The sequence below is a fragment of the Magnolia sinica genome, chromosome 8 (genome assembly GCF_029962835.1).
Source record: "Magnolia sinica isolate HGM2019 chromosome 8, MsV1, whole genome shotgun sequence".
Taxonomy (NCBI): Eukaryota; Viridiplantae; Streptophyta; class Magnoliopsida; order Magnoliales; family Magnoliaceae; genus Magnolia; species Magnolia sinica.
This window is the reverse complement of record NC_080580.1, coordinates 21,903,522-21,916,267: the sequence shown is the minus strand read 5'-3', so window position 1 is coordinate 21,916,267 and position 12,746 is coordinate 21,903,522. Positions and strand designations below refer to the sequence as shown.

General features: G+C 36.3%; 1 long non-coding RNA gene and 1 other non-coding gene across 2 annotated transcripts; one reads left to right on the top strand and one right to left on the bottom strand.

Moving 5' to 3' along the window:
* Positions 1-224: 224 nt before the first annotated feature.
* LOC131254663 (small nucleolar RNA R71) lies at positions 225-331 on the top strand. The gene has a single exon (XR_009175785.1). It is a non-coding gene; the product is annotated as a small nucleolar RNA R71 (small nucleolar RNA).
* Positions 332-10,109: 9,778 nt separating this feature from the next.
* Positions 10,110-12,522, bottom strand: LOC131253904 (uncharacterized). Its single transcript, XR_009175345.1, has 4 exons — positions 12,424-12,522; positions 11,954-12,163; positions 10,307-10,376; positions 10,110-10,185 (listed from the first exon to the last, which is right to left on the bottom strand). It is a non-coding gene; the product is annotated as an uncharacterized LOC131253904 (long non-coding RNA).
* Positions 12,523-12,746: the final 224 nt, after the last annotated feature.

Below are 12,746 nucleotides of genomic sequence, written 5' to 3'. Positions count from 1 at the left end.
TGACTCCTACCTCATATATACCCCCTTTCTTCAATGGTTGAGGACTTCTTTCACCTCTATTTGAATAGTCCCATTGCTGGGAGTTTTCACACAAGGTTTCAAAAAAATTCCAAGCTTCGACATCACTTTTGGTCATGAATGACCCTCCACTGGTGGCGTCAACCATGTGACGGTTTTGGGGTGTCAGACTGTCATAGAAGTATTGAACCTGTTGCCACTTTTCAAAACCATGGTGTGGACATTTAAGAAGTAAATCCTTCCATCTTTCCCAACATTCATGAAAGTGTTCATCCTCTTTTTGTGTGAAATTCGTAATTTCTCTACGGAGAGCATTAATTTTGTGAACCGGGAAGAACTTGTTTAAGAACTTCTTACATAGTTGGTCCCATGTAGTGATAGACCCAACTCCTAGAGAATTCAACCATGCTTTCGCCTTATCCTTCAAGAAAAAAGGAAAGAGGCACAAACGGATTGAATCATCTGAAAAGTTTTGGAACTTAAAGGTGGAGCAAATGTCTAAGAATTCTTTCACATGATGATATGGATCCTCCTTATCTGAACCATAAAAGGAGGGCAACAATTGTATGACCCCAGGTTTAAGTTCAAAGTGTGCTGCCGTAGTGGCAGGCAACGCTATACATGAAGGCGCATTGAATTGGACAGGAGCTGAATAATCTCTAAGAGCTTTAGTTCCATTCTCCTCCGCCATTTCAAATAGGATGTTTCTAAATCTTCTACGAAAGGTTCTTTCTATTTCAGGATCGACGGGTGCTAGTTCTATGTTCAGAGATCTACGTCCTAGCATAAACTATGTTATCAATATAAGAAAGAAAACTAAACTAAGATGCAACCTAAGATGAATAAAACTTAAAAATAAAAGTTATGAATTCCTAAAAACAAGAGAAAGCTATGTAAACGAGAATTGGAAGGAAGAACCTGGGAAAAGGAGATGATGAATGTCTGAAGATTTGAGAGCTCCTCCTTTTGAAGACAATCTTATTTAGCAGCTTCCTTCCTCAATTCCTGTAAAAATTAAAATAAAAAAAAAAATGAATTTCCTAAAATAATGCTAGAAAAATCCTAAGCAACGGTTAATTTCTAAAAAAAAGAAAGTTTCCAATCTTAGAAATAAAAAGCTAAGTTAGTTTCTAAAAAGGGAAAAAATTTCTAAAACTAGAAAATAGAAAGTTACTTAAAAGAAGAATCAAAATCTAAAATTAGAAAATAGAAAATTTCTAAAAAAAAAGAAAGCCTAGAAATAGAAAATTTCTAAAAAAATAAACCCTAATTCTAAAAATAGAAATTAGAAAAGTAGAGAATTTAGAAAAAGATTACCAAATTAACAGTTTATGTCAGGACCCTACAAAACAGGAAATAGGTTAGTTTCTAAAAAAGAAAAATTTAACCTAAACTTAGTAAGAACCTAAGACTATGAATTATGATAAGAGAGAATCCTAAATCCAATTGGACCGAAACAGTCTCTAGCAACGGCGCCAAAAACTTGATGTTTTATATAAACCAACCTGATTTAAATGATTTTAAACTCGCAAGTATACGAATCAGATGTAGATATGGTACGTATTACGAGATCGTTCCCATGAGGACTGGTTGTCACAATTCAAAATTAAAGACTCTTCTTAACTAATCCAACAAATATTTGAGATAGTAATTGAGTAAACTAAATAAAAATCAACGGAAAAATAACCGAGAATAATGAGAAAAATTCAATCAAGGAGAAGACTAGGACTTTCGAATCCACCCCTAATTATCATAGACCTTGTTCTACCTATTGATTCATCCTAATTCAGATTGATATCAAAATAAATAAAGCGCACTCTATGTCCTTGGTCAGGCACACAGAATGTATAATTCCTTAAAGCATATGAATTACATCTTTCCATCCATGGTCAGGCATGGAGAGATGTAGATTCCTGTTTCTTCCTCTATAGGAACCTGTTCATGGTCAGACACAAGCACCTAGAATAATATTCCAAACAACATCCATAACTAGACTTTGGTTGAGCTCTTAGCATAGAGAAGTACGAAAATTCCAGTCAAGTACACTAGAGAAAGAAACAAATCAATCAAGTTAGGATTAAATCAACAAACAAGGATCATTCAAGTTGGAGGCTTCATCTCAGCCCTAGCTAAGGATTTAGCTATCCATGTGATCAGTTAAAAAGTAAGAAAAATAACAATAATGAAATGAAAACATCCTTCTAAACTCTTTCTTCTCTTTTCTTCACTTTCTCTTCTCTTTCTCTTCTCTTTCTCTTCTCTGGATCTGTTCCCTGGCTCTCCTCCCCCTTATCTACGTTTTGCATCTCTTCTTATAGCTGCTGGAGTGGCTGGAATGGAGAAAATCGGGTTTGGAAAGCTGTCGTATGCGCAGCGAAAGCCCTTTTCGCAGTAAACTTCTGTACCTGCATAAGTCCCTCATTCTTTGCACTTTATCCGTAAAATCAACGTCTCTTAGGACGTTTTTGGCTGGTCTATATGATGGACGGATCAGATCTTCCATCTGATCAAAGATGGTGAGCCACAACCGCCCGGAAGTCGGCTTTTCACAGACGTGCGTAAGCCTTCGCACGTCCGGCGCTGTGATGCTCGGTGAGCCCCACATAAGCATTTTCGGGAAAATCCACCCCGTCCATTGGATGCACGACGAAATTTCGGTCAGATATGGATGGTTTTGAACATCCATTGACGCGACCCATAGAAGAAATTATAATAAAATCAATTTTGAACGTCACAGAACAGTCCACTTGTGGCCTCTGTATCTCACACGTGTGTATGTATGGGCACAAACTGTAAACATGGTTTTGTAGCTCTTGAACCCTTCTACACGATGAACGGCTTGGATCAGACGTACGTGCTACCGGTGGGGCCCACAGTGGTCCGTAAAAACGGACTTTCCGTCCATTACACCACGCCAGAAACGGCAATTGCTGTTTTTGAAAAAGGAAGTCGGGTCAGCAGCGCTGACCGACTTAGGTTCGTTCGGTGCACGGGCAGTGCGCATGTGCACTATGTACACACGCTATACATATGGGGTCCACTGTGATTCTTTAAAGAAATCCAATCCATCCATCCTGTTTCTCATCTTATTTAAACCGTCTGGGTCAATTTTGAAGTATATCCAGATTGTAGGTGGGCCTGAAATTGGAGATTAATGGGCTGATCTGTCCATTGGCCCACTTCTCGAGATATCCAATAGTTGAAATTTAATATGTACGGTTTATTTATGGCCTCCAGGCCATGTATGAAGTTTCGAGTCAATTGGATGGCAGAAACCATGTGATCTTGCATTCTGGACCATTTTCGGGCCTTTTTAACGTGAACGGCTTGATTTCCTCGGATCCCTGGCATTAAATTCTTCAGTCTTAGTTCTCTGGAGTGCGTCCCTTGCTCTGGTGACTTCGGAGTGTCAAATCCATGCTTGTAGTAGTCTTTTTCCATCAACGCTCCTGATTTCATCCTGCAACAAAAATATAATTAAAATACTTCGTTAAGCATTATCATATACGTAAAATCAGGTAATAATTGGGGTTTGATATGTAATATTCGACCCTCATCACGTATCTTCCACAGAATGATTATCGTCCATATCGTTAACCTGTAATTCACTTGCAACATCTGTATGGTTAGAAATGGTCAATGCCCTACTCATAGTGATGGTTATCCCTTAAGATTAACAATAATTCAAGAGATTCATAAGAATAATGTGAGGGTTCTGATACGTCTCGTACTCTACCGCTACGAGTGGTATCAGTATGCGCAACAAATATATATATATATATGCATGCCTATCAAAGTGTGCGCGGTCCATCATACGTAGTGATCATCACAATATGAAATATAATTCATAAAAAACCTGGCTCGTCCTACATCCCATATTACGAGATTTATCGGCGTCTCCAACGCTACCATGTATTTACGTGAATACCTCAAGACAACACAACACACAGATTAAATGAATTACGTGACACGGTTTGTTCATTGAGCGACTATTTGCGACATCCAATCCCAGAAGTGATGTAACACACATTGAGAATTACGTACATTAATTTGTGCACTATTACCCAAAATCCATGGAATTACGCATCGACCAAGCGGGTCACTACCCAGAGTGTTTTACGTCTACAATAAAATATATGAACCAATATATATGAGGCATATAACACAACACTTGCATCAATAGAGAAATAAATCAAACCATGAGAGTTTTAGAATTCCAAGATACATGCCCAAGGCATAAAGGGAGGTAGCATAAGGAGAGAAGTAAAAGACCAACTCAATATAGAGTGGAAGCAAGCATTGCTCTCAAATTTGACAAAGGGCAAGGCTTGTATCTATCACCCCATATAAATTCATAAAAATCATGCATAATTAAAATCATACCTTAACCATATTTTTCAAAAGGATAAATAATTGATAATGGTAAATCAATCAATTGCATGAAAAATCACAGTTATATGAAAGTATTCAAGAACAAGATAAATCATATCAACTCAAATTAGTGTAAGCTTAAAAGAATTCATCGCCTTAGCCTTAGATGTAAACCTTAAGTAGATATCAGTGTAGGAAAGCTTCTACATGAATCACGACATCGCTTGAGCAAGAGGGAGAGACCATACATGTGGAGAAGGAAGATGATGATGGCGTCTAGGCTTCCTCTCTCTCTCTCTATCTCTCTCTCTTTCTCTTTTTTTTCTCTCTTCCTTGAGCGTTGGGAGATTGGGCGTAAGAGTGGAGAGGGGAACGCACACTCCTTTTATAAAAGGAGTGGGCGTGTGAGAGGTGTGTGTTTCACATCCCACTTGGATTGGGTTTCTCTCATTTTTCATTTTCTAACGATCTTTCTTTAAATCCAATTCATCCATTGTGTCAGGGTCGTCGAATAGAGTCGGATTATATGATTTTCTTGGTGATCCTATCTTGAAAATTTTCTTAACGGGTGCTAAAACGAACTTGATCTCAATTAACGGTCCACACTTAATCATTAGGGCCCAATTTTGGAAGAAATATGTAGTCATGATAGAAAAATAATTGGACAAATTTTTATGGTTGATCGATGGTGGAAAATGCTTAAATCTAAAGTTTCACCTGTTACGCCAAAAAGAAGGAATTGGCTTTAAGGCGGTTAACATTCAACTGTGTATGATCATAGATCGGGGCTTAAATTTTATATAATATCGTAGTCATATGAGGCCAAAGCATGGTCCAAATTTGAGTTGTGATGGACGGTATAAAGTGAGTCAGCAAGCTCTAGATTTTGGAAGAGTTAGTAAGACTAAAACGGATAACTTCCCTGCTAAGTAAAAGCCTACCAAGGTGGAGTTCTCATATTTCACACTTGGTCTATATGATGAAAAATTCAAGTTGTTCATACGAAGAGAAATATCTTATTATGACTACCCATGACCTTTCTTCACTCGATGGATACCAAAATCAATGGTTAAGGGGCTAATTTGTCAATTGGGTCACTTTTACAATAATCTAAAGGCTGAAATTCGACGTGTATGGTTAATTTATGATAAATAGGTATGATATAAAATTTCACATAACACGGATCATGAGAACTATATAACTTAGAATTCAGGGGTATAGGTTAATAGTATTAGGTATTTATGATGTTGTCATCTTTTATTTCTCCAACTTCTACCATCCATAATGTCGAACTACACAATTCAAATGTATTGAAATTTGACAGACATTCTTTATTTTTCATTCTCTTTCCATCGCCCCATTTTGGGCCTTCATCGCTTACAGATGACCAAGATACATTTTTAATGGGCTATACTGCCCCAATGTCTAAATCAAAACTTTTATATATTTAATGAAGAAGTTAGCTGGTAGTTGTGGCATATTCCTTACGATCTTCGAATTGAGCAGTTTATTTTGATATTTAGGCGGCCCATTTAGTGAATCCAAATATGATAGATGGTCAGATGACATGTTAAAAATAAGAAAACTTGATGATTAGTACTCTGATCATGTATGTGCGTGGTTGTACAGTCGGTTTTATGAATGGATGAACACAAGTGCATTTTTTGAGTGATCATGAGGTAGAACATGTATACCGTTAAATTCAAGTGACTTGTTCACATGTGTAAGTTTCTCATGTGGTAGTTTTGATGGCGGGTTAAGCATATTCATTGGTGTTGAATAAGATGAACGGATTAGAATCTCAACTTGATATGTGTATGAGCGAATGTAGTGATTAAGTACCTAGTTTACTACGATCAGGTGGTTTAAAATCAAAGTGGACGGTTAGATATCTCTGTCTAGTAGTGCATATTTGATTGAGCGGTTGGTTATGATGAATAGACGATGATACTTAGATATATGATGGTCCTGTCTTAAAATCAATAGTCGAATGGCTTGATCCATGGATGCAGATCATTCTCAACGATCATATTCATGTTGGAAAATAGGCATAAGGCTAGGATAGTTAAATGGGTATCGTACACATGTATATACTAAGTTAGATTTCATAGTAATACTCGAGAACTTTCAATACTCAGGAATTGAAAAGTTCGGAGTGTTACAATCTACCCCCCTTAAACAAAATTCCATCTTTGAAATTTTATTTCTTATATTATTTTCACTGATTTATTATGCTTAAGTTTTCAATATATTCCTCCTAAGATAGATATATATGTTTAGGTACGCATATAATTGGCTACATGAAATTGGGACGATATAATCTACCCCACTTAAATAAAAATCTTAACTCCGAAATTTATATGCATATATTTATTTTATCTATTTAGGTATTGAATTTTATAGCAATTCACATATTATTTTCCCCCACATCTAGAGTAATTTTTTTATTTTTTTTATTTTTGTTCTTAATGTTTCAGAGAAACACAGAAAAATGGTTATAGTGTGCCTAATCCTGATACACTGAACTCTTAAATGATTAGGGAGGTGAGTTCTTTTGTATAATCCATTTTGGGTGAGTATCGAACTTCTGCTTGATTAAGGCATTGAGTTTATTGATAAGTACCCAAGATTTGGTATTCAGATCAAACCGCTTCACTACACTAAAATCCCTCTTCAGGAACGGTTTTAAACCATGGCTAAATAGGGCGTCACACAAAATTAGGGACAGTTGAAAACCGTCGCAAATTTTCAAATTCCAACCAATTTTTAGATCCTTAATTTTTGGGAACAATATTTGTTCTTATTTAGGAATGGTTTTAAACAAAAAAAAACGTCGCAAATTTTCAATTTCGGCACACTTCTAAACCCCAATGAGGCTAGTTCCCCTTAAAGTGAACCATTCTCTTTTCTTTTTTATTTTATTAATAAAAAAAGTGATGGTCTCCAAATTTAGACCATTCTTGTGTACCACTACATAATAAGCAAAAATAATTCTGGCAAAGAGCACCTGACAAAGAATTCTTATCTATGTGTCCATCTATCATAAGAAGATCAACATAACATAGGCATAAAATGACTTTACCTATTTCCCATGGCGGGTGTAAACAAAATGTAAATCAATGGCAATTTAAGATTTAATACAAAAGGAAATAGAAGTATGAATCTAAACATCAACTTACCACTCTTTTTATCTTCTAGATCTTTAAGGAAAGTCTTTTAGCCACAATCCTATTTAAGAACCTCTGTCCTCCAATGTATTTCACCCCAAATCCTAGATCCTCTCTCTAAGTAGAGAATAATGGAAGTCCTGGAGCTCTCCACAAAATCCGAAATCTTGAGATGAAAACACTTGATAAAATCACTATGTACACTTATGTGGAGCCCACTTTGGACAACAATTCAAGCAATGTATCTAATTCCACTAGGATTATCTTTCTCCCTCTCTAAGTACTCCCTGTGTATAAGATCTTTGATCGTCTCTTAACCAACTTAACGTCCGGTTGCAAAATCAAACCATCAACGTTCAGATTTTGTCTATTGCCTAATGAGAAATGCATTTCGAATACTAAGGCTTATTTGGATGTCCAACGGAAATGGATTGAAAAGTTCAGTTCAATAAAGAGTAAATGAATAAAGATGACCCGTTTGGGTGAACTGAAAACTGTATAAAGCATTTTGGAAAACAAAACTCTTGGCTCATTGCATCATCTGCACATTAGACCCAAGGACAGACCTTCTTCAGTTACATGCTGCATTAGATGAAAACACCTAATAAAATTAAAACAAAGATAATTGACAAATGAGTAGACTAAATAAGGGTCCAAAAAACCACAATTTGAAAATTTTGGATCGTATGTGTTTGATAAAGAATGTCATTAACTTCTAAACGAGCATATATATGTGTATCAGTAATCAATAAAACTTATCGGTAACTTGAAAACTCTAGAGACTAGTATTTAACGGATCTCTTCCCAAAATTGATATTTCTATTGTCAGGGGTCCAAACCTACAGTTTGGATAATTGAAAGATGACCCAGATTCAAAGGCTAAAGTCTAGACATATCATATTGCTGTACATCAAAGGTGAGCCTTATTAGAGTCTCACTCACATTGTTGGTTCCAAGTTACAGCCAATTCATGCTCTTAATCATCTAGTTGCATGCCAAAAGTCTTAATCATGGAATGTTGAATGCTTGCCTAAAACAAAAACAAAATTTGGTGTGTGTAGGTTTTTGCAGTGGCTAAACACACTGTAGTTTTAAGAAATCTCATACATTTTATGGATCAAATCATATTTTTAAAAAGTTGGAATATGATATAAACTTGGTATTTCAGTCCCCTAATTCGACTGATCGTCCTGTTTTATTTAAATCAGCATTTGGATTTCCATACTGAAGGTTGGATAAATTGGTTCAACTAGATGAAATTCCTAATTGACTGCTAGGTTCCTGAGCCTTGAACTTAAATTACGAAGAAAGACTGATTTTGGCCATAATCAAAATGGAAACCATCCAAGGATTCAAGAACAAATTGTGATTTGATTCAGGCATGGGGAAAAGTAATATCTTGGGCTTTGGGGCTCAATTCTTAAATAGGACCTAAAATGTCAAAAAGGAAGAAAAATCAAACGGATTAGACAACAATATTCACTCCGCAATTAAGAAATAAAGAGTAGTAACTGGGAAACAAATAAACATGACTGTATCAATCTCCTCTACCTATCTACATGTAGTTGCATGTATTTGCATTTGTATACCTCAATGTCAAACTTCAGGTTCATTTTAAGGTTTGGTAGTGCATATATCTCAGCAAGCAAACTAAGGATGGCCCATAGTCCAGGGCTTAGAAGGCTCATAAGCAAGATTATTTTGGCATGGGTCCAGAATCTGCGGAAAATATTGGCATATTAAAAACCCAGACCTGTGGAAACATCCCATGTTACTTCCCCGTAAATTAAAGAAAAATATCCAGTAAAACCAGATTACATAAGAAATAAGAAAATAAAAATGGAACAAATCAATGGAATATTAATAAATAGAATTAAGATGAATTAATATCTATTTCCTTCCAAGTCTTTTGTTTGAGTCTAAAGAATCTTTTAGAATTCTCTGGATGGTCCTTCACCATTTGAATGAGACTCCTCAAATCTCATCCTGCAAGCAAATGTCACAGCATCTAAAGAGGAAGTCACTGTGTAGGCAGCAAAGCTAAAATCTCCATTTTAGATGTTGGGTGTGAGGCTGAGACTCTGACACAGAACAGTTCGTGAGAGGAGTCAACCGTAACTCATTGTAAAGGAAATTCAGTGTGTAGTTCAATTCAAAGTTCAAATTGCTTTTGGAAACTACAACAGAGATTATCTCAATTTGAAAACCAAATGAAAAGGACAAACAGCTGATGTAATGTCTTCTTTGTATGACATTCCCATTGCCTTCGAGTGAATCCCACTACTATTTCATCAATGAAAATGATGCAAGGTCCCTAGGGACAATTATATATCAATGAAAATGATGCAACATTATGCAACAGAATTCCAGCATGAGGCCCCGTAGTAAATAAAAGAAAGTACCTGTGGGATTGACAGGCTTGCAATGGTGAGGCCTGAGATAACATTAAATTTCAGCAGCTTTAGACTGTAATGGTCTACATGCATTGAAGATAGAAGTATTGGATTTTATGTATGCGTTATCAATTAATAGAATTGCTAGAAGAAAGATCAGATTGTAATATGTTTCTTCATTTGCTTACTATGCAGAAGTGTCATTTTTGAATGCTATTGTAAGCTTCTAATCATGGCTGGTCAAATGGAAACAAAACAATTGTTCACTGACTAAAACTAGGAGTTTAGAGGGAAAAGGAAAGGAAAAAAAAAAAAAAAGGTCAAGGTATATACAGAGAATATAGAATCAGTACATACCACAAACCACACCAGCTCTTTCATTACAAGAGCTTTTGTAAGATCGCGCTTCTTCAAAGTTTCATGGACTCTGGCTTGAACCTACAGTAGAAACAAAAGAAATCAAAATACAGTTTGTACATGCATAAGTGCAGCGTGTTTGCATTCTTAAGAGTAAAAAATAACACACTATGCAGGAATTCAACAGAATTGAAGAATCAAGAATCACTGAAAATATATCCCAATAGTATGTCGCACTGGGCCATCAGCTGCTTGTCTGTTAACGAAAGGAAATCTCTAGTGGAGTTGTTACTGCTACTGCTATTAGCACTAGCACTAGCACTAGCACATGTAGAGAAGGGCTTTACTCGGAAATCTCTGGTGGAGTTGTTACTGCTACTGTTACTGTTACTTCTCAAACTTCAAGTGTAGGCTGTCAAGAACATGAGATTTACAGTGGATAACGTCCAACCTATCAAGTGCTTGTGACACCCAATCCTTCCAATAGGTTGGCAGTTTGAGCAGTAAAAGAGAGCCAACAGCAATGTATGATTAGCAGTGGATAACACCCAACATTATGCATCAGAATTTTCTAAAACTTGCATGATTAGCAGCAGTTTACTTCTTATCAACCGTTTAAAACTGACCAATGTAAAAGAGAGCCAACACCACAACCATCTTCAGAAGATTGCCGACACAGAAATTCTCTATGTAACAGATCAGATCCCATGTTGACCCACACACTGTGCTGAACAACAGTCAAGACCAGAATAAGATTTTTGTCCAAGTGAGAGCATTCATGCTAAGCTTGCATGTGCCTCTGCAGGCGTGAGAGGACACCTAACCAGCACATCATGTGGGCCCTGCTCTGTAGATGATTTGGACCACAAATCAGGCAGGCCACATGTATGTTGAACGTGGATTGTTGTCAATTTGGACCACAAATCAGGTAGGCCACATCTTTATGAACCATCCAGTCCCTGTGCACATGAAGCCCGACTGATGCATGATTCGTTGAGGATGGAACAGCAGTCGCCTGCAGAAGTGCAAGGGCTCAGCATATATTGGATTCAAAACAAGATAATATAGTCCTTGTTTTTGGAGTTGTGGGACAAACTGTTGGGTGGTTGAGGAACATGTTCGAGGATAAGTGCAGCTAAAATGAGAATCTTGTGTGGATGAGTGGCAAGACAGGGAAGGATAAAATTAATGGATGCATTTGAGGGAGCTTGGGAGAAAAGAAACAAAACAAGGGATAAGTAGACTTAGTTTGGTCATATGCAAACAGACTCTATTATCTAGTTACACCTTTCAACAAACAATTATTTTCAAACTGAGCAAGCTTAACTGAGAGACTGAATTTTTAAAACTAAAATGAGAAAGGACAAGATCTGATATGCTAACTGAACGGCTTCATATAGTCTGGGATCTCTGGATTCCTAATAGGGCTATCAATTATTACAGATTTGACATTATAGACCTGAACAAAATTGAAAGAAAAAGAAAAGAAAGAAAATACTAAGTTAATCTACTAAAAATGATAACCTTGGTCTGGAGGTAATCATGTTCATGCATGATCTTCAGAGATAACCTGCACATCAAATGTGGCATTATATTTCTTGAGATGTCTAATGCAACAGAATTCAAGAATAAAGAGTTGCATCTCACCTCTCCTATTGTAAGAATGGCTAGATCTTCCAAGTTTGCTCCTGTCTTCTCCAAAACCAGGAGCTTTGATGGCACAAACCTACAGTTACAACTAACCTGGTAATATAGAATGAAGAAAAAATGCATCACGTGTTATCTAAATTCTATACAGTATGCCAAGATATATAACATGAACACCTCTACATTCTGAAATTTGCACACCTTTGAATTCTATGGCCATAGACCATTGCATGTCACATTCAACCAATTAATTTTCTTGGACACTTCAAATTAAACCTCATTAAAGTACTTTGCCCATGTCACATTCAACCAATTAATAATTTGAACCATGGCCATAGACCATTGCATGTCAAATTTATGAAACATAGTATGACTAAGATAAGGGTAAGATGGGAACCTGGAATCATGGGATTGAACAAGTAGTAAACAAAGCACAATATAGAAAACCACATTGCCAATCTTGTACTCACGAACGGATTGAACAACTTTCCAATCATGAGATCCAAATTATACCCATTAAGAAAGCATATCAAATGGATACAACAAATAAGCAAACACAACACAAACATAAACAAAGCACAATGATAGAAAATCCCTTTCTACAATAATGACATACTACAGCCTATTAATGCCCACTCCACAAATCTTTCCCTTTCTAAAAAAGAAAACCAACGGATACATAAGTAGCAAGAGGGGAGTTTAAAATCCCACTACCAAATGAAATAAAATATCAGAAAATATAGTGGAACCTACTTGATAATAGCAAGAGTTCATTTGGATGAACCTACTTGAT